The sequence below is a fragment of the Dasypus novemcinctus genome, chromosome 14 (assembly GCF_030445035.2).
Source record: "Dasypus novemcinctus isolate mDasNov1 chromosome 14, mDasNov1.1.hap2, whole genome shotgun sequence".
NCBI classification, from domain to species: Eukaryota; Metazoa; Chordata; class Mammalia; order Cingulata; family Dasypodidae; genus Dasypus; species Dasypus novemcinctus.
In genome coordinates this window covers 73,776,956-73,800,456 of record NC_080686.1, presented here as the reverse complement: position 1 = coordinate 73,800,456, position 23,501 = coordinate 73,776,956, and positions in this window count along the sequence as shown.

Sequence of the window (23,501 nt, the reverse complement as noted above, 5' to 3'; positions counted from 1 at the left end):
AACATTAGAATATGGTATAATATAGCTTATATATAGTTTAGTATAGTAAAACATCAAGAGATACTATGCCATTTCATGTTTATGAATTTGATAATAGTATGCTTCCATGTTTTCCTTCTCAATTCTTATGCTAATGTTGTATACATTTTACTTTTATATATTACTAAACCATTCCAAACATTATTATTTGTTTAAACATTTTTTAAAAGACTAAAACAGGTAGCATATATTTATCATAAGATTAGTCAGAAGGAAAAATTATATAAAAAGGAAGATAAGCATAGTTATTCTTTGGGTAGATCCATATTTCTATTATCTTTTTCTTCAGCATGAAGGAATTCTTTATCATGCCTTGTAATATAGGTTTGCAAGCCATGAATTTCTTATGCTTATATATCTGAAAAGGTCTTTAATTTGCCTTCATTTCAAAAAACCATTTCATTCTAATGTGATTTTTTCTTACTTTCATAGTTTTAAAGATGCCACTCCATTGTCAAAAGTCTGCTGTCCTTAGTTTTATTTAACTTTTATTTTTAAAATCTAATTTTATGATTGTTTTATCATTTTTTTAGGCAATTTGAATAAAATGTGCCCTCATGGAGTCTTCTTCAAGGATCTTATGCTTGAAATTCATTGAGAACTTTTTTGCAGCTGTTGGTATAGAGGTTTCGTCATATTTGGAAATTTTTCACATATATTTTCTTCAAATGTTTTTATCTCCCCTGTCCGTCCTCTCACCCTGGGACTTCAAAGTCATGTGTTTTGGCCAACCTGATGATATTTCTCAGCTTGCTGATTTTCTGTTGTTTTCAAGAGTCAAGGATGCTGGAAAAGTCTCAGACATGCCTAGCATCCATCTCCCTGCCCCCACCTACTCACTCCCTCCTTTCCTATCATGTACAGATATTTCAACATGTTTCCATTCGGCAGCTCAAGGGAGCCATTACGTCCAGTAGAGTGGCCTGAACATATATTTGACCCGAAACTGAGAGCAAGCCGTTCCAGCTTCAGTGACTGTGACTTTCTCGCTGGGTTATAAAAATACCCCACCATCAGGCAAGACAGATTTATCTCTCCTCTCTGATGTGAAGTGGGACTTGTGGAGCTGCCATCCACCTTCCTGATCTGAGCAGTTGGCCTCCCCAGGATGTGAACCATGATGAGATTTCTTCCCCTGCTCTTTTGAGCCCTTTGTGCTATGTAAGTAATAAAGCAATTATTTACTAAAGGTTTCTGTTGTGCCTGCACCTGTGTCCCCACAACACACCATATAGCATCTCACTCCACACAGGAAATGCCCAAGCAGACACAGAGAAGACATTCCTTGGTAATGAGAAAATATGGTAGACTGTTGAGCAACCCTAGTTAAGAATACAATTAATAAAGACTATTTTTAACAATCAAAAACATTGAAAAAGTATGTTAAAAGTCAAATATTCTAAAATTAAAGCCATAAGGGAAATGAATATAAAAGGAAACAAAGGGAAAAAGTGTCTTTTCAGCATGGACTAGGGTGAGGCACACAGAATAGAACTTGGATAAGAAGAAATTAAACTGTGATTGAAAAGGCAATTGGTATGAATTTATTAGTGAAAGAAAGTTAAAATGGAATCAGAATATCATCTATGAAGAGATTTTAATTTGATATTCATATTTTCCTGAAGTTTACTGTATCAAATATATTTTCTCTTTGTATATAGTGTTGCTTCAGTCATTTTCAACTAATACTTTCACTGTCTTCATAAAGGCCCACTTTAAACCATGATCTGATCAAGTCTTATACTTTTTTGGGTTCAAAGCCTTCAAATCAAAGATGTTTGTCATGTGGTCTAATCAGAAGAAGCACCACTAAAAATGTTTAAGATTGATCACATATATTTAGGCACTAATTACACTAAAAGGACCTCCCTCCGTTCTGAGAACAAAGCATTTAACATCTCATATTTTCTCCTTTATCTTATTTCATATGTATTAAAAAGTATCTTGGCCTAATATGTCCATATAAGAGATTATATATAACACTAACATAAGAAATACTCACTTTATTCCACTGGAAATCTAATTTTCAAGGTTAAGACAGATAAAATCAAATTATTCTAGATGATAAGGCAGTAAAAAACAAACCAAATGAGACACTATTATAACAAATAAGTAAATTGAATCAGGGAGTTGTTATAAAACTAATAGAGCAGATATGGCAAGTCATACTGCATATCATATCCATTGTGATAAAAAAAAAAGATATCCCATTCAGGTAGCAACGAAACTTGCAAAATATTTAACCTTAATGAAAATTGTTTGGTATTTTTATGAGGAAAACTAAGCCCAAATGCCTAGAAAAATCTACTTTCAATAAACTATATATTATGTCTGGATGGAAAGATCCAATTTGAGGAAGAATTCGTTTCCATCAAGTTGGACTACAGATTTAACCTTATGTAATCAAATTTCTAATGACTTTTATCTTGACAGTTTTTCCAAAGTTACTCTGGTGAAATAATAGGCAGTATAAAGTTAAAATAATTGAAAATAGTGACTTATTTAAGCCAAAATTAATAATATAAAAAACAATTGCATTGCATACTAAGTTCAGAAACAGACCCAAGGATCACTAATAACTTAACGTGAGATGAAAGTAGATTCCACAATTTGTAAAGAAAGGGTAGATTGTTCATTGTCCACACAAAGGAAGAAATGGAAAAGAAATAAAAAGAAAAACTACACAGATATGAAGCATTCTTTCGAGGTAAAGAAAAATATTTATAATTTGCTTATTCTAAAACAGTTATGATACATTAACACCTTAAGCAATAACTGGAAGGAATGTTATACTGATAAAAGTAGAAATATATTACATTTAGAAGTTCCAAAATAAGAATACATAACTTGGTTTGGATTTTATTAAACCAAGAATACATGATTATAATTTCTGCAAAATGAAGAGTTTTCTGAAAACTCACATCATAAAATAATTTAGTGGGGGAGATTAGAAAATTCTATACTTTGAGTAAAATTATTGAAATTATTTTCAATATGTTATTTTGTGGCAAACTATTTCCTTTTAATATCTAAAGAGAAACATTTAAAATTTATAACGTGGATTACATGGGATTCTCTTTAATCTATTTGACCAAAGCAAGAAACATACTTTAAGAATTAAAACATACACTGTGAAATTATCTTTGTTTTAATGACACATTTACAAGTTGTGCAGTAACAACAAAGTTGGTTTGTAGTCTGGACCAATCTATTAAATTAGCATTCTATGGATAGTGATTCCCCAGGAAACATCCAAAATTTTATTTGTTTCTTTGTTTGTTTTTTCAAGTTGTCAATTATAAGCTTCTGGCTTATTTTTAAATTTAAAGACAATTTAGATTGCATAAATGTTACATAAAAAATATAGAGAACTCTCATATGCCCTACCCTCTCCCCCTCCCATATTTTCCCACATTAACATCTTTCATTAATGTGGTACATTTGTTACAATTCATGAACACACATTAAAGCATTACTACTAACTGTAGACTATAGTTTACATCATAGTTTATACTCTCCCAAACAATTTTATAGGTTATGACAAAATATATAATGGCATGTATCTATCATTGCAATATCATGCAGGACAATTCCAATGTCCTGAAATTTACACCAATTCTTCCCTCTCCCTCCCTCAGAACTTCTGGTGGCCACTGCCTTTATATCAGTGATAAAAGTTCTTTCATTATTAGAATAATGGTAAGTCTATAGTAGAATATTAATGTCTACTTTAGTCCATTGTTCATTCCCCAGTCTTGAGCATTTTAGGATGGTGATGCTGGCTCTGTTTCTGAGAGGAAACTTAGATCCCAAGAGGCAGATGGATGGTACTATCTTGCTTGCAGTTGCAGACACTCTCTGTTCCATGGGATAGGTGTTGTCTATCACATTCTTCTTGTTAGTTGTCCTGTACAAGGGCAATGAACTGGAGAATAGGTGATGCAACTCTGCTGAGATTAAGGACTCAATTGGCACATGGATGGACCAAAGATTTAAGCCTCTGGGAAATATAGTTAACAAATATATCACTAATTATAGGTTCAAATAAAAGGGGCAGAAGAGCCATGTGTAGGGCAATTATAAATGAGTCTGACTCTGTTACACTGGGGAATATAAATTCCAGAGTAGGACCCACTGACAGGATGCCAAATTCCTAAGCTTGTCTGCCTGCTTATAGTGTTTAGATGTTTCTAGAGCCCTCAGGAGCTCCACTGTTTGAGGCACTGTTGACTGTGGCAGTCAATGAGATCCTGCTGAAATGTGCATAAGCATAACTTCTAATATGAACTCCAGACTCACTTTGAAATCTCTTAGCCACTAAAACTCAGTTTTTATTAAATATTTCCCCTTTTGATCAAGGTCTTTTTCCAGATGCATTGTTAGTTGTTGTTCTCAGTGCCAGGGAAGCTCTCCACAGGAGTCATGTCCCAATGCGGGGGCTGGAAATAGTGTGTTTATATGTTGAGTGTGACTAAGAAAGAGGCCACATTTGAGCAACAAGGAGGCTTTCAGGAGGTAGTTATATATTAGGCAATATATAATACTAGACTTTGTTTCAATTTCACAAGAAAAAGCTCATAAGTACAATCATCAATATCAAGGCATAATTGTCTGTCTTCCTTCACTAGGCACTGCCCTTATGCTAGGAGGATTCTTGCCATCCTATTAGAGAATGTAGCATAACTCCCCAGTATGGGAATTCAATATTCTTTTGGTTATTGTGTGAATCTCCACCTACCAAAAGAATGCCCCATAAACACTTGAACTTATTCATATGCCTTAGAGACATGCCCCAGGTGCATCCCTTCCCATTCATCCCCCATTACAGACACCCCACACCAACTTCAATGGTCTGGACATCCAGTTAACCATTTATTAAGCATATTTTTTAAAATGTCAGGCAATGCGATAAGTGCTGATTTTCAGTGATAAACAAGATAAACACGTTTCCTCAGAAAGCTCATAATCTAGTTTAAAAACAAACAATAATCAAAGGGACAAATAAAGACTTTAAATAATTTTGATTAATAAAAAGTGATGTAAAGAAAATAAAACAGGACAGTCAGGAGGCTATTTTTAGAGTGGACAGAGAAAGGCTTTGAATTAACATTAAAACATAGATGCTCATAATGAGTATGAAACTGGTCACACTGATTAAGGGATAAAAAAAATTTAAGTGATGATGAAGTGACAAGATTTTCAAAAACCTCACAGAAAGTCAAATAAAATAAGGATATAAAAATGTCCTTTGAATCTAGATATCTGGAAGCTACTGGTGACCTGAATGAGAGCAATATAAGTAAGCAGAAGAATAGATGTTGGACTGAAAAAGGAGAGAGTGAATGGGTTTTAAGTATAGAGAGTTAGCACAGGATATTTTTTTTCCTTTTTTCCAATATAATTATAGTCATGTTTTTTTTTGTTTCTTTTTTAATTTTATTTTTTTAATTCATTTTTAAAAAATATTACATTCAAAAAATATGAGGTCCCCATTTACCCCCCACCGCCCCCACCCCACTACTCCCCCCACAGCAACTCTCTCCCCCATCATCATGACATATCCATTGCATTTGGTGAGTACATCTCTGGGCATCACAAGGACACAAACCGATATATACACACCAATGTTCATAGCAGCATTGTTCACTATCGCCAAAAGTTGGAATCAACCCAAATGCCCATCAACAGATGAATGGATAAATAAAATGTGGTATATACATACAATGGAATACTATTCAGCTTTAAGAACAAATACACTACAAACACACGTGATAACATGGATGAATCTTGAGAACCTTATGTTGAGTGAAGCAACCCAGGCCTTGAAGCACACGATGACTTTTAAAGAAAGTTTTGATATGAAAAGACAGGGACAAGTGGTACTGATTCCAGAACGAGAGAATACCTGGAGAGTAATTTGTATTTTTCCAATGATATGTTTTTGTTGAAATTATCAAGTGCATTTAATGCAACCCTCTTTATAAGACTAAACCTAGCTCATTGCTAAAGTAAGTTATGTTTGGGATAGGTGATAATATTTTTCCTTAGCCTATCAATTCCATGATAGAACTAAAATGGACAAAAGCCAGGGTGCTGTGAGTAAAATGTCTGCATGGAGCAAATATCTATTTCAACATAGAGTTGAAATCCAGCCACCATTTGCTTACATTAGAATGACCTGGGGTTAATAATATTTTCAAAGCATTTCTAAAATTAAGGGATGTGTCTTTCTTCTTTACTGATTTTCCTCATAACAAGTTGGGAGCAAGTTGTAAACTATCCATTAGAAAATGATTAAAGTATTTGCTCTTTCTGATTCAGCATTATCAAGGGAGTAAGGCTTGGTAAAGAATGTTTCTTACTCAGTAATAAACATGCAGCTATGCCTCTAAAAGTGCTGGAAAACTGGCATAATTTGGCCTAATCATATTTATCTCACCATGTTATTTCCCTTCTGTGTGCATAAGCAATTCTTATTGTAATAAGTAGGACATAAAATATATTGTCAAATGATAACAACCATTATTTTTTTTCTGCTTTCAATGATTGTTTCCTTATTTTAACAGGCAGTGATGCCATTTCTGATTTTTAAAGTAAGATTTTCCATTATTTCAAAAAGCTTTTATCAAGAAATCCCATGATACTGAAAATTAAATGTCACCAGCAATATTTTGTGTCATTAGAATGTGAACTAATGATGAACCATCACTTTGGGCATCTACCTAGAAAATGCTCATGAGACACAGGCTTTAATTGACCACAGCGAGTAAAATAGGACTATTCTCACTATGCCAGGCAACTATCTGGCTTCAATGGTCAGGTTTTGCTGAGCATTTTTCACAGCCAATTAATACATGACACTTTAAATAACAAAGGCTTTGCTATTCTTCATTAAAAGAAACTAAGGCAGGGTTGTAAAGGAAAAATGTTAAGAATATCTGCAACTCGACCAATTAGATGTCTATTCTGCAATTATTTTTAAAGGTAATAGAGGTGACCCTAAGATTTTTCCACAAACTCATTCACAACCTAAATCTTTCTCACAAGAACAACATCAGCATCATGTGCATGGGTAGTTGCAGAAAGTATTTCTGAAACAATGACAGTTTACCTGGCGAATGAAAAATAAAACTGAGTTTCCTTTTTGATTGGTCAAATCATTGTTAATTGAGCCAAAATTCTGTACAGACTAAACCACTTCATTCAGTTGTGGTTAGAACTTTGAATTTGCAATACATCCCTTCCAGGAAACCAGGAGAATATAAATTAGGCCTGCTACTGTTGTGTAAAAATGAGCAAAGGGCATGTAAGCAGCTGTATTTATTCAATCCCATAAATTCAGACTATTTTCATCACTGGCAGACTTCTTTTGTTTCTCTCATCTAAAATGTTATTAGAAATCTGGGTTTTCAAAGTCAGACGAGATTTTCTGGTAGAAAGGATATTATAATTGGTGAATGAGTATTCAAGTTCCCACAGCTCCTGTTTACTAGATATTCTTTAGACCCATGTTACTAATTGGGCTAAATTCAGTTTAGGGGTAAATTAAATTGAGGATAAAAAATAAGAATAAATTGTTGTCTTTGATGTTCCTGATCTGAAACTTGTTATAGGCAAATTTTACAAGGGTCTACCTAATTACACCAAAACCTTACCTTCTATCTGTATTATGAAGCCCCTGAGATTACTCTACCTCCATAGTAAATCACTGTCCCATTCCCTAAATTTCTCAGAAATAGAGAAAGTATTCTAAAGAAAGAGAAAAATCCCTAGTCAAAAGACTCTGAAAGTAAAAGATGCTTTGGACATGCATAATAGACAAATGATAATACTTACTGTTATACATATAACTTTTTAGAAATTAAGAGAAAAAATCCACAATAGAAAAAACAGTATAAGACAAATACCTATTTCAAAAAACAAAAATAAAAATTACATGAAAAGTAGCTCATGCACATTCAAAAAGATGCATAAGCTCTCAAAGAAATGCAGGTTAAAACAATTAGAAAGTTTCATCTACCAGATTTTAAAATAGCAAATAATTGATTATGTTAAGTTTAGGCAAAGGAAGCAAAAGTCAAGCAATCTTATTTATATTAATGGGAAGATAAAGTGATACCTAGTATATGGAGAGAAATACAGCAAAATCTGTCAATGCCTAAAATGCACATCCTTTTTTCAGTAACTCTACTTCTAGGAATACTTGCACATATACATCATCCAGATATGTGCACATAGTAAATGAAAGCAAAGATACACACTTCCTTATTCCTTACAAAGTCATCTGTAATGGAAAATGACTAGAAAGAATCTAATTATCCATCTATAAGTGGATGGTAAATTAGATTATGGCACATAAATATAATAGGCAGCTATTAAAAAGAATGAAGTGAATCTATTTGCCAATTTGGAAAGATACTAGGACCCTATGTATTCCATCATTTTATTTGTGTAAAAAATGCTAGAAATAGATAGATGGATACACAAAACTGTATGGCTGCCTCTGCACAATGAACTTACAACTATAAGATGGGAGGGGCTCCATGAATCTTTGCAAATATTTTTGTATTTTTAAAAAATTTTATATGTGCATGTAATGTTTTTTTGGAGGTAGTTTAGATATAGATGTGAGTTTTTAAATGTTTTTCACTGTATATCTGTAATCTAAATTTTCCTGAATCAACTGACATTAAATTTGAATATATTTGAGAGCTTCTTAACCTTGCTAGATATCTTTCATTTTAAGGGAAGACATTTTCAGGGGTGAGAAAAAAAATGTTTATTGAAATATTGTAGGCTCCGTGCAGGGCATTTCTTCCAATTACCCTGTAAAGTGTGCTTTGCAATCTATTTCATTGTCAAGAACACTGAGGCATTGTATTGATTTCCCTAGTCAAGGCCTAGAAAGAGGAAGAACTAGAATTCAAGCTCTGGTCTAATGCAAGGTACAATTAAACAACAAAACAACAAACAATATGCTGTAAAGAAAAAATCCAGCCAGCAAAATGCTAGAGAGGTGAAAACATTTCAGTCAAAATTGAATTCCATCAATTATACCAGAAAACAACTAAACAAGTAATTTATCTATTCTGTACTCCTCTGTTCTTTGCTTATTATTGAGATGCTTAAATTTTTACATTTTCTTCCTTCTTTTCACTTCTTAACTGGTCAATTCTTACAAAGCTCCTACCCCACCAGAGCGGTTACCATGAAATTAGCCATTGACAAGACTCAGTGGAGAAAGGTAGGAGCTTCTACAGTGAAGGTGGAGAGGAGAGTAAAGACTGCTTGCACCTTGGTAATTCTATATATTATGGGGTACATAGAAAGACACTGATTTGATTAGAATCATATCCACAATAAAGTATGTAGGGGACACAGAGACTCACACAAACATATTCTTATTTTTGGAGCAATTAACCAGCCAAAAACAAAACAGAATTGCAAAGCCAACCTCCCATAAAAATGGGAGAAAATAATCTGCACAGGTCTGTGAATTAATACTCAATAAGATGGCTAAGAGTCTTCCAAAAAGAGTCGAGAGGTCATCAGAGGGGTCATGCTTTCACACACCTCAGCAGGACCCCGGAGAAAGTCAAAGTAGATACAGCCCTAGGTGCTGGTTCTCCTGAAGGCAATGAAGATCCACAGAGTATATGGTCATGGCAGATGGATTTGGAGTTCTGTGCCATGTCAGAGGGCACTGCTTTGGAATTTGTGCTCCTGAGTGTGATAGAGTAGGTCTCAGAAGTGACTTTCCTACACATGCCTCTTCTGTCACTTTTACTGAACTTGTGGTTGGTGCTAGGGATAGAACCTACTCAGGGAATTTGAACCTCTGGACTGCCCATGTGCCAGCTGGGTCCTGAGCTTCAGCAGAATGGCAACTCCTACTCTCTGTTTCACTGGACTTACCCAGGTCAGCTAATAGGGAGGTGAAGATGGTCAATCACCACACCAGGGAATCAAGAGTGCCAACAACTGTGAGCAGAGGAATTGCATCCATCATCCATGTGGAATCTAAGCCTCCTCTTGATCTAGAGGTGGAGTGGACATCACCGTCCCAGGGCCCACAGAATGGAGGAATAAAATACGGATTAGAGTGGACTTACTGGTATTCTACTATAAAACTATTGTGACTAATAATAGAAGAAATTGTACCATTGAGGTGGAAAAAGTGGCCACAGTAGTTGCTGAGGGCAGAGAGAGGGAAGAAGAGATGTGATGTGGGGGCATTTTTGGGACTTTGAGTTGCCTTAAATGATATTGCAGGGTTAGATGCTGGATTTTATATATCTTGCCATAACCCACTGGATGTACTGGGGGAGAGTGTGAACTACAAGGTAAACCATTATCTATGTGGTGCAGCAGTGCTCCACAATGTGTTCACCGAGTGCGATAAGTGTGCCACAATTATGGAGGAGGTTGTTGGTGTGGGAGGAGTGGGTGGGAGGGTGGGGGATATATGGGAATCTCATATTTTTAAATGTAACTTTTTTGTGTGATGTATATATCTTCAAAAATATATAATTTACAAAAATGATGGGGTGGGGGGAAGTGGGGTATATGGGAACCTCTTATTTTTTTATGCTTTTTAAAATGTTTTTTAATGTAATGTTCTTTGTCATCTATTAACTTTAATAAAAAAAGTGTAAGAAAAAAATACTCAATAAGGACTCTGTTTCCTCCCTGAAAGACTCGTTTTTTTAAACTGCAGTTAATTAGCAAGATTAAGACCATGGAGAAAAGATCCTGGGTTCCATTAAAAGTACATTTACAATAATATACCAACATCTATATAGTAGAAATTAAAAGATTCACACAAAGACATTCTTGTATTTGAGGGTAATTGGATTGGTTGTATAAGTACAAAGCTAAATCAAATGGGACCCAACATTTTGCTATGTTTGGCTTACCAAAATGGACATACCAGGATTTATTGGTCCTGCCAACAATCACTTATTTTAATTCAATTTAACTTTGGAAATATTTTTAAGCACCTACTTTATGCCATGCAATTTTCCAGATTCTTAGGTTTTAAGAAAGGAATATGATAGGGCCCTTGTCCTGAAATGTTTCATTGTTTTCTTAAATATAGCACTATATGAGTTGCTTGAAATAAATATTTTGCTATTATATTGATCACATCAAACATATTCATCCACTAATTTGAAAGAAATCAAATTTTATATTTGCTGGAAAATCTCTAAATTTTGTGCCAAATCCAGTGTCAAGTTGTTCTGTTTCTCAGTGGTGTATTAAACCGTCAGTCTTTTGACTTCACAGTCCAGAAAAGATAAAAGCATAGAATGTGGCTCAACCACACCCTACTGGTTAAACAAGAAAAGTTACTTTTCTAACACTGACATCAAAGGAATACATTTTATTCTGGTACTGGCATAACCCTAAAAGAACTGATACTGCCTTAAAATAAATGTCCCATCTCTTGAGATTCTTCTTATAATAATGGAGATAACAAAGTAGAGATTATAAGGCAAAAGAAAAAGAAAAATAAGAGATCATGGTTCAGCAAATACCACCATATGTCACAGAAACTCATTACACAATTGAGAGACTAGAAATTTGATTTGTACTTAATCTCTCTTTTCTAGGACTTCATGTTAGGACCCAGCTAAATTACAGAATCAGTTACTGAAAAATGTTTTCTTTTGCCCAAAAGTAAAATATTTTTTAAAGAAGCAGAATGGCTTATTATATTTTAAACCCCAAAACACTCATAAGGAGAATTTTGAAAGTGTAAATTTATGTGCATACATGAAGAAAGAGGATGGCAAATGATTTCAATGCTGAATGCAATTTTCAGTGTTTTTTTACCTCTCTGAGGTTTCTGAGTATTTCTTTTACAACATCTATGCATATGTTTTGTGTCATTTCCCTTCATGCAGAAAACTTTTTATGAAAAATATTGTCAGTAGGAATTGGAGTAGTAGGTCCTCACCCCCAAACATGTCCTCTGACCAAGTTTTTTTCTTTGTTGTTGTTTTTTTTTAATGTTCAAAGAATCAGAAATTCCATGGCTAAGTCTTGAATATCCAAGTACCCATTTCATGATATTTGTCATCTCTTTGTCATTGTGTCTTACCTTATAAGGTCAAAATGTAGTTTCATCAGATTTTTTCCTTTTATTTCTCCTTTTCTGTCTTTCTGTGAGCTTCAGTTGTGCCTCTTTCAACTAGGACATTCTACTCTTTTAGTGTGTTCAGCTTAAACACACAAAACCTGCTTTTTAACCAGAGTTGTTTGAGAAAACTTCTAATAATAGGAAGCTTTTAGGAAGATCTTTTATATTCTAAGTCTGAGGATTTGTGTGATAGCTTTCAGCTTCCTTTCGTATTTCAGTCCCATTTTTACAGGATTTTGGATTTGTGCTTTGTAGTTTATTGATTGGGGCTGTAATTGTTTCCTTATTCCAATGAGTATAGAGTTTAGGTAAATTTTATTTCAACCTCAAAAAATAAAATACAGACAAATGGCAGCTTAAATTATGGAAACCTTACTCTAAAAAAATTCTGTCCAAGAACATTCATCTCATTTAATCCTAAAAATAAGCTCAATTGTTTCTCCATTGTTTAGAAAGTTACATAAATGAGCACAGATTCGGTTAAGTGACATGATTAAGGTCTCCTTGTTAATGAAGAAAAAATATTCTATCGTATTTATATCTAATAAAACTTAACCCTATATCCTTTTTTAGACCTTTAGCATTGATATATAGTAACTTCTTTTGCCTTTGCTACAAAATATTAAAATACTATTAATGAGTCTCTAAGTTGCATTAGTTATATTTTTCCCATGTAGCACCACTATTTAACACCCTGTAAATAGAAGAACATTCTCTCATTTATATCATTACCCACAATCCTCATCTACCATTAAAATCGCTGTTTTACAGTCCCTTGATTATCTTGTCTTGAAATTAACATTAACCTTCCTAGACTACTCGTTTCAGCCAGAATCACATTTATAAATCAGCAATTTGTTATATTAATTATAATATGCTACCATCAACTCCATTTATTACCACATATTTACTGTGGACCTTATTAAACATTCTACATACATTCTACATCAGCTCCCCCTTTGCAACCCACTATCTTTTTCCTACTAACCTATACTCTATAGTCCAACTCCAAAAGTTTACTCAGTGTATTTAGTTCATGATAGTGGGAACATACAATATTCATCTTTTTGTCTGCCTTATTTCACTAAACATAATGTCCTCCAAGTTCATCCATGTTGTCATGTGCTTCCTCAATGCATATCTTCTTACAGCTGAATAGTATTCCATCTTATGTATATACGGTATTTTATTTATCCATTCACCAGTTGACAAGCACTTAGATTGTTTCCATTTCTTAGCAATTGTGAATAATGCTATGAACATTGGTGTGCAAATATATGTTCATGTCTTCGCTTTCAGTTCTTCTGAATATATTCCTAGTAACAGTATTGCCAGATCATGTGACATTTCTATATTTAGCTTCCTAAAGAAATGCCAAACCATTTTCCACAGAGGCTGAACCATTTTACACTCCCATCAACAGTGAAGGAGTGTTCCTATTGTCCCACATCCTCTCCAGCACTGGTAGTTTTATATATTTTTTTAATACTGGCCGTTCTGCACAGCATGATATATCTCATCGTAGTTTTAATCTGCATTTCCCTTGTAACTAGTGATGTTGAACATCTTTTCATGTGCTTTTTGGCCATTTGTATTTCTTCTTTCGAAAAATGTCTATTCAAGTCTTTTGCCCATTTTTTAATTGGGTGGCTTGTCTTTTTGTCATTGAGTTATATGATGTATTTATATAGCCTGAAAATCAAACCCTTGTATATGTGGTTTCTGAAGACTTTCTCTCATTGAGTAGGATGCCTCTTCCCCTTCTTTACAAAATATTGGAAATATAGTTTTATGTCTATTTTTAGTTTTGTAAGTTTTAAAGTTGTTCAAAGGGAACAAAGCAAAATTTTATTTACTCTATTGTGATTGAACATCTTTTATCCATGTTAATATCTAATGCTGTTAAAAACAAAGATATACATGCATTACATTTGAAAATGCAGCTTTAATGCAAGAATTTGTATATATATCAGAATCTTTAAAAAGGATTATACCCAAGGAATGTATCAAAAGCATATAAAAATTTGCATAACATTTAGGTATCAAATAGGTTTGTTGCAATGTAGTTCATGATAAAGATAAAATCTGGAAACAACAAATATCTAGGAGGAATGATATATTTTCATGCCACCATTAAAATGATACCTCAGTGTCATAGTTATGTAGTATCATTATGGTGATAAAAAGTTTAAAAGCAGTGATCTCATTTTTCTAAGGGAATATTATACATACACATATATAATAAAAAGTTTGAAAGAATCAGACCAAATACCAGAATATAAATTTAAAAAGTATGAGTGAGTTTATTATTTGTACATGCTGTATTTCCTATAATAACTTTTATAGTGTTATTTTAAAGGGGTTATTTTTAATTTACAAGGAAATTATAAGGCAGGACAAAAGAGTTGCAAGATTTTGCTATTGCCATTGACTTCACCTTTTTTATTTTCACTTCTTAAAATATACTTAATCAGCTTTAAGTTCAAATATCTACTTTCTCAAAGAAAATATGAGGAAACTATTAGATTTAGTTAGTAATGTAAAAGCTATTTTTTCCCTTTTGAAAATGAGTTAATAACCAATGATCACTTTCTTTGGTAACATAATACCTCCTAAAATGCTTTTCAAACTAATGCCCCATGTAGATCGAAAAACAACTTAAACTCAATAACTAAAATTTTGTCGGGCTCTCAACCACCTCACAGGATAAAAATGCAGATATTATTGCAGATATATTATTACTCAAGCTAGTGTTCATGAGTTTCTTTTCCTGTTTGTTGAATGAACAAATGAATATGAGATCATTAAAAAAGGAAATATGAAGACATAATAATTATTTTGATAGGTTTTTTATCGTGATGGGATTATTCTGTAAGATTAGTAATTTTCTCTATAGTTTCTCTAGATTACAATTCCTCTTGCCACTCTATATTCTTCCTTCAGAGTCCCCATTCCTTCAGTATCTCTTTTTCAGTTAAAGCTCTTTCTACCCATTTATCAGATATAAAGATGTAAAGAAGGGAATAACATAAAGTGGTCAATATTCCAAGAAGACATAATGATACTTAAAAGGCATATCCTTAACAATCAAGCATTTCAAGACATCCGGGTCAAAAACTGAAAGAAGAGGAAGGAGAAATAGAAAAATTCACATTTATACGTGGAGACTTCAACACCCTGGACAATAACTGACAGGTCCAGCAGACAGAAAATCAGTGAAGATAGTAAGGATAGAATTAAATTAAACAGCATTATCAATCAACTGGATCTAATTGACTGTTATAGAATACTTCTTCCAATACACATTCTTCTCAAACTCATACTGAATACTCAAGACAGATCATATTCTGGAGCATAAAATACAATTTAACCCCTTTTTAAAATATAGAAATCATATAAAGTATGCTCTCAAACCACAACAAAATTAACCTAGAAACAACTAACAGAAAGATACATGGAAAATCCCAAAGTACTTGGAGAGTAAACAACGTATTTCTAGGTCAAACATGGGAAGAAATCAAGAGATGTTAAATGTTTTGAATTAAGTGAAAATTAAAATATATACTATCAAAGTTTGTGTGATGTGGTGAAAATAGTGCTTAGAAGACATTTTAAAGCATTGAATATATATATATTAGAAAAGAAGATCTAAAATGAACAATGTAAACTCCCATATTAGGAAACTAGACATGTAATAGTAATATAAACCTAAAGCAAGCAGGAAAATCTTAGTAAAAATTAGAGCATAAACAAATGAAATTGAAAAAAAGAAATCAATGGAGAAAAATCAACAAAACCAAAAATTGATTCTTAGAAATGGTCAATGAAATTTATAAACTTCCATTTTTGCTAACCAAGGTAAAAACAGATAAGACATAGCTCATCACTATTGATTCATGGACATTAAAAAGATAAGAATATGAAGAAGCATGGGAAAAACACAATGCAACCTATGAACTATAGTTAACAGCAATACTTTAATATTCTTGTATCGATGCCAAAAATGTACTTTGTTAATAATAGAGGGAGTATGGAAAAAATATACCACATGTATTCTATAGACCATAGATAGTGGTAATATTCTGATGATATTATCTCCTAATCTGTAACAAATGTTTCACAACAATGTAGTGTGTTGGTAGAGGGGTATTGTATGAGGATTCCACACATGTGCATGATTATTTTATAAGATCACAACTTCTCTAATACAAACATATTAAAAAATAAAATAGTAAAGGAATGTTATGAACTCTATGCATACAAACTGGTAACTTAGAAGAAATGGACCAATTCCTTAAAAGACACAATCAACCAAAACTTATACAAGGAAAAATAGGTTATTTAATAAGCCTATATCTATTAAAGAAATTGAAATATATTTAATAACCTTCCCAAATAAAAGAAAGCAATGTGCTGAAATGTTGTCACTGGTGAATTCTACCAAACATTTAATAAAGAAATTATATCAATTCTCTACAATCTCTTCCAAATATCAGAGGAAGATGGTATAATTCTTAACTCATTATATGATGCCAACATTGTCCTAATACCAAAACCAGATAAATACATTACAAGAAAGGAAAACTTCATATCAATATATCTCACGAACATAGATTTGAAAGTTCAACAAAATAATAGCAAAGCAAATAAGACAGTATATAAATATAATTATACACCATGTCCAATGTGATTTATTCCATTTATACAAGGGTGGTTCAACATTTGAAAGTAAATTCATGTAATTTATCAGATAAGCAGACTGAAGGAAAATTATTTCATCATATCAATAGAAGCACCAAAAGTATTTAACAAACTCCAACACACATTCATGATAAAATCCTCAACAAACTAGGAAAAGAAAGAAACTTCCTCAAATTGATAAGGAACATTTACAAAAATCTTACATCTAACTTACTTACTGCTGAGAAACTAGATTTTTCCCCCTAAAATGGGAAACAAAGGAACAAAGCTTCCTCTAAACAATTCTATTCAACACAGTATTCAAAGTCCTAGATAATGTAATAAGATAAGAAAAGGAAATAAATCTATATAGATTGGGAAGGAAAAAACAAAACTGTCTTTGTTTGCAGATGACATGATTGTCTTTGTAGAAAATCCTGAAGAAATGACAAAAATTTCCAGGAACTAATAAATAATTTCAATAAACTTGCACGATAAAATACTAATCTATAAAATCAATTACTTTCCTATATACCAGCAATTAACAACTGGGATTTGAAGTAGTTATAAATCTTAAATATGTGCAAGATATATAAATATGTATGATATGGAAGAGGAAAACTACAAAACTCTGATGATTTAAATAGATATCATGTTAGGAAAATTCAATATTGTTAAGATGTCAATTATTTCCAACTTTGTAGAGTTAATGTTCTCCCAATCAAAATCCCAGCAAGTTATTTTGTGGATATTGACAAACTGATTCTAAAGTTTATATGAAATGGCAAAGACCCAGATTAAACAACAATACTGAAGAAGAACAAAATCAGAGAACTGATACTACCAAACTTCGAGACTTACTATAAAGCAAAAGTGATCGAGATAGCATGGTATTGGTGTAAGAATAAATAACAAGATCGATGGAACAGAAGAAAAAGCCCAGAAATACACCCACACAAATACAGCCAACCAATCTTTGACAAAGGATCAAAGGTTATTCAATGGAGAAAAGATAGTGTTTTCAATAAATGGTGAGAGAATAATTAGATATTGGTATACAAAAAAATTAATCTAGACATAGAACTTATACTTTTCACAAAATTAACTCAAAATGGATCAAAAACCTAAGTTTAAAATTTAAAAATATAAAATTTCTGGAAGATAGCATTGGAGAAAATCTAGGTGACACTTTAATTTGGCAATGAGTTTTTTGATTCTATACTAAAAGCATGATGCCTAAAGTAAAAATTGACAAGGCCTTAAAATTTTAAACTTCCTAGTGACGGGCACTGTTGAGAGAACGAAAAGAAAAGCCAAGGGTGGAATATTGCAATATATGTATTTGATAAAGGACTAGTATCCAAAATATATAAAAAGACTCTTTAAATTCAGTAATAAGCAACAAACCAAGCAAATTTAAAAATTGGCAGAAGATCTGAAGAAATATTCTTAAAAGGAGATAGATGGCAAATAATTTAAAAAGATGTTCAATCTCATATATCATAAGGGAATTGCAAATTAAAACAATGAAATTCCACTTCACACCTATTAGAAGGACTAAAATTCAAAAAACTGACAATACTAAATCCTGATAAGGATGTGAAGCAATAGGAGATTTCATTGCTGGTAAAAGTACAAAACAGTGCAGCCAGTTTAAGAGACAAACTAAATATGTGTGTGTATACATACATAAACACAATTGAGTTGAAAATCCATGTTCATATAAAAACCTGCACATGAATGTTTATAGCAGTCAAAACCAGGAAGCACCCAAGCTGTCCTTCAATAGGTAATAGTAATAACACTGTGCTACATCCATACAATGGAAAATTATTCAGTGATGCAATGAAATTGCTCTCAAGCCACAAAAAGACATGGAGGAACCTTAAATGCTAAGTGAAAGAAGCCACTCCAAAAGGCTGCAAACTATATGCTTCCAACTATATATTTGTATATATGATTAGAGAAAAAGCAAAACTGCAGAAGCAAAAGGTCATTGGTTGTCAGTGAAAGGAAGAAGAGTGGAAGGGATGAACAGGTGAAGCACAGAGGATTTGGGGACTATGAAATGATTCTATACAATACTGTAATGGCAGATACATTATGCATTTGTCAAAACCCTTAGAGCTGAACAATACAAGGAGTGAACTTAATGTCCAACTATGGACTTTAGGTAACAATAATGTATTGATATTATTTCATCAGCTTCAACAATGATACCATACCAATGCACAATGTTAGTAATAGGGGAACTGTGTGGTAGGATGAGGGTATACAAATATGGAAACTCTATCCTATCTCTGCAATTTTTCTATAAATATATAACATCTAAAAAATAAAGTATACATTTTTAAATGAATAAACAACTTAAAGCAGTTCTAGAAACCAAAGTTTGTAAGATTCTTACAGATACATCTCATTTTTGAAATAATTGAGCTCAATAGAAATGAAGTAGTTTTACAATATTGCAAAAGTTGTGCATAATTGAGACCAATCTAGAGCCAATCCTTTGAATCTCAGTCTATCTTTGCTTTTATGAAAAAGAAACATGCTCAGAGGGAGTTGTGATTTGTGCTACTATTAGTTGTGGTAGAATCAATACCAAGAGTTGAATTCAGATATTTAAAATCTACATTAACTGCGTTTTCCACAATAGTACTATAGGGGCATAAAACAGGTACAATGATTATTTAAGAAACTTGGTAATTACCTCTAATTGAGAAATAAGTTTCTTAATATATAATTTAGAGTACTATGTTGAGAGTATCTTTAAATTAAAGAAATATTTTAAATCTGGAGTGAAAATTAGGTTAATTGCACTAATAATTTAGAAATGGAAATGTCTATGAAACTCAAAATAGAAACCTCATTTATAATGATTTTTAAATTGGCTGTCAAAATATCTTTGTCATATCCAATATAAGTTATGTCCAAATTTTTTCCACAACATTTAAGTTAAATTCCTATACCTCACGTCAACAGACATACGTCTGTTCCTAGTATGTGCAAATCAATTTTGAAAATAATTCTTGATCCTTGCCCTCAACTTGATCAGTTTAACTAAATAGTTTTAATTATCTATGAGGCCATCTCCATCTTAAAAATGGAAAAAAAAAACTGAGGCACATAGAGTCGAAGAATCTGGCCATATTTTGAAAACTAAATGCTGAATAATTCTAACTGGTTTGTGTTTTAGAATAGCTTTCAATTTAGCTTTAGTTCTCAGATTAGTCTTCCATCAGTTCTGATCTCTCTGTACATATGAACAGCATCCTGTTGTAAAATGTTCACAATGTTTTCTCCAAGAAAAGGACATGGAATTTTATTAACTTCAGATTTCTCTTTCAGTACCAAAGTCAATTCATTTAAGGGAAATTACAGTTGAATCTAAAAATCCAACGTTGTAGCTACAGTTGAAAGGATAGATGTGTAACAAAGTCTTGTCACCTACATTTTTAAGTTCACTATATCTTTTTTAAAATTTATTTTCTCCCTTATTCATTTCTCAGAGGTTGGTTCATGGGCAAAATATAGGGTTTTTCCCTCAGTATCACAAACTGACTCTGCGCAACAGGTGGGGGGAGTCCAGGAGGCAGTTTTCCCAGCCCACATAAGTCACCCACATTTCAGGAGGCAGGTTCTTCTGAGGGTAGAGATGACAAATTTCAGTAGGATTTAGGGGTCAAGAAGGCAGAAGCACTTCCCAAGGACACTCCCCTCTCTAATTCCCTTATGTTTTACCCTAGCTGTTGGCCTTGCCCACCATCATCTCACCTGTGCTTGTCACTTACCTTAAATACTTTCCCTCAGACACTCTCCCAGAGACTTGCATTGCTTACTCCAGTGAGAAAAGCACGAGTATTTTAAGGTTCCAGATGCTCTTTTCTGTAGGGAGTGAAAGACGGTGCTTTGCTAAGGAAGAGAGGTCAGAGCCCTGCGTAGCAAAGCCCCACTGTAAACTCCTGATTCCTAGGTCTCTGCTCTAAGAACCAGGTGTATGTTTTGGTGCTTTGAAAATAAAACTATCTGCTCTTTTAATTTTATTTTATTAAACTGCTGCAAAAAAATCCTCATTATAAATAAAATATTTTGGATTCTTACTAAGTACCAAGCACTAGTCTGAGCATTTTGATACACAATCTCTCTTAAACCTCACATAATTTAATTAAGTGAGGTCATAGTTGCTTGCCTTTTACAGATAAAGAAAGGAAAGCCTGGAATGTTAAATAACTTAAAGTGAGGTAACTAAGCCAAGGGTCAAACTTAGATCTCTGTGACTGTAAAGCACCAGCCCTTAAACTGTACCATCAAACTATTTCAGGGAACTAAATTCTATCCTCCCTCACAAAATTACACTGGGCCAAAAACACATTTAAAGCACACTGGGTGCTTAATTCATTTTGATAAATTCACCTCTTTTTAAAGTGAGAGGCATTCAATAAACCATAGGTTATCCAGCATTTAATGAGTAGCTGGGTCAAGCATTGTTTTGAGTGCTGGGAAGACAGCAGAGAAAAATAATAGACAAAGTCTAAGCTCTTTCACAGAGGAAAAAAAAGATACACACATACACAGAGAGAGAGAGAGAAAGAGAGAAAGAGTCCTTGCTTCACACTGGAATGCCACACACAAATTTCAGTTATTTGTGTTTAACACAAGTCCCACAACTTTAGTTCAAGTTTCACTTACCACAGTAGAATAACACTGAGTAACTTCAAAAAATACAAATTTAACTGCTAGCTCTTCAGTCCACATGTAACTCCATAAATATTAGAGGCCCAGCTGCTAAGCAATGTACTTCTTACCAAGTCTAAAGGTTATGGGTCACAGCACATCTGATGTTCATTTCATGTACTGACAGTAAATTGTTGCTATCTGTTGATGTTTGATACAAAAGATATTACCTCTTGTCTCCCAGTGATAAACCCATGTGACATTTTACAAAATGGACAACTTACTAAAGGAACTGGCAAAGATGAAAGTGCAGCAAAGAAAAGTGATAGCACCAAAGGGAAATATAAATAAAATATAAATAGATTTATAGTAAAAATAGCTGAATATCATATGATTGACACTGCCACCATTAGACTCTAGATTTATCCCCTGAGGAACTTAGTGAAGGCAAACTTATTGGCATAAATGAGGAAAGCTGTTATTGATGTGGGCTATGGGTGGAAGGCTCCTTGTCTCTTCAGAAATAACTAAGCTGTTTGACTTGTGTCTCTTCAGAAATAACTAAGTTGTTTGACTTGTGGGTGTGGAACGGTAAGAGGCTGCAGTCCTGCCCTTAGGGACGGTGACAGCAGGCTCCAGTCCCAGGAAATGTTTAACAAAGCAAGGGCTATAAACTTTAAGTATTTAGGGGAAATGCAAAAACCAAGGCTTATCTAAAATGTCTGGAGTCCTTGCTAAAAGCTTACCTAAGATGTGAAAGAGATATATGCTAATTGAAGCCTATTGAGAACTGAAACAAAGGGACCATTTGGCCTTTCCTCTCTGTATAAAAGACGTTTGAAAATCTTGTTCGGGGCTCGGGATTCAAACAGAAAGCTCCCGAGTCCGGCCGGCCGTCAATAAACCATTTTTCCTTCTCAAAATCATTCCTGAGTCCTGGCCTCTCTATTCTCAAATAATTGAACTTCTCTTAAATTCCACAACATTAAGACAATAAGGAGGAAATGACACTGGCAAAAAAAAAAATTCACACTAAAAGAATTCTTGAGATATTTCACTACTGAAGACACAAAGGATAAAATATTAGAAGCTGCCAATATAAACTTAAAAAGCAGCACCTTCTCTTGTTGGATATAAGATGAGAGAAGGTAAGCACTGTTCAAACTACACCTGATGAGTTTCTTCCAAAAAATAAAACACTAAATCTCCATATTTCTAATGTTTTTAATTATAATATACTACATAAATTACTTTTCCTATTTTTAAAATTTCTCCATGCATTTATAATCAACAGTAAGAGTTTGTTCAATGTTTTGACAAAAAATTTTGAATGTTCATAGAAAAATCATAATTTTTCCTACTGGTTAAATCACTTTGTATGGTTTCAGCTTACAGTCATTTTTATTGTCCCCAGCTTCTCTGTAAAGTGAGGAGTGCACCTCTTTCAATAAAAGATAGATAGATGATAGATAGATGATAGATAGATAGATAGATAGATAGATAGATAGATAGATAGATAGATAGATAGATAGATAGATAGCAGTTGATAATAAGTGGTCTGAGGAAAAATAAAGTGTAATGTGTCTGTCTTGTGAGGAAAATCACCTCTTGAGTTAGGTTAATATCCCTTCCTCTGGTTTTGCCCCTACCACATTTTAAATGTAAGTAAATGGAGACTAAGGAACAGTGAAATACTGAGCCATGGTCAGAAAGATATCAAGTGCAAGAGCTTGGAATCAGATTCATAGTTTTTTTACTTCAAAATGTATCTTCTTTCTATCGCACTGTGCAGTTTCCCCAAATAAATTTTATATGCTGTGAAGTATGAATGAACTTTGATTGCAACTGGTCCCTTAAATTACTTTAGTTAATAGACCCTAGTGCAACTAAAATCATTCATATCCAGGTTATGCTGACTGAAAGACCCACCCTGTACAATCAATGCAATTAAAGTTTTCTAGACTGA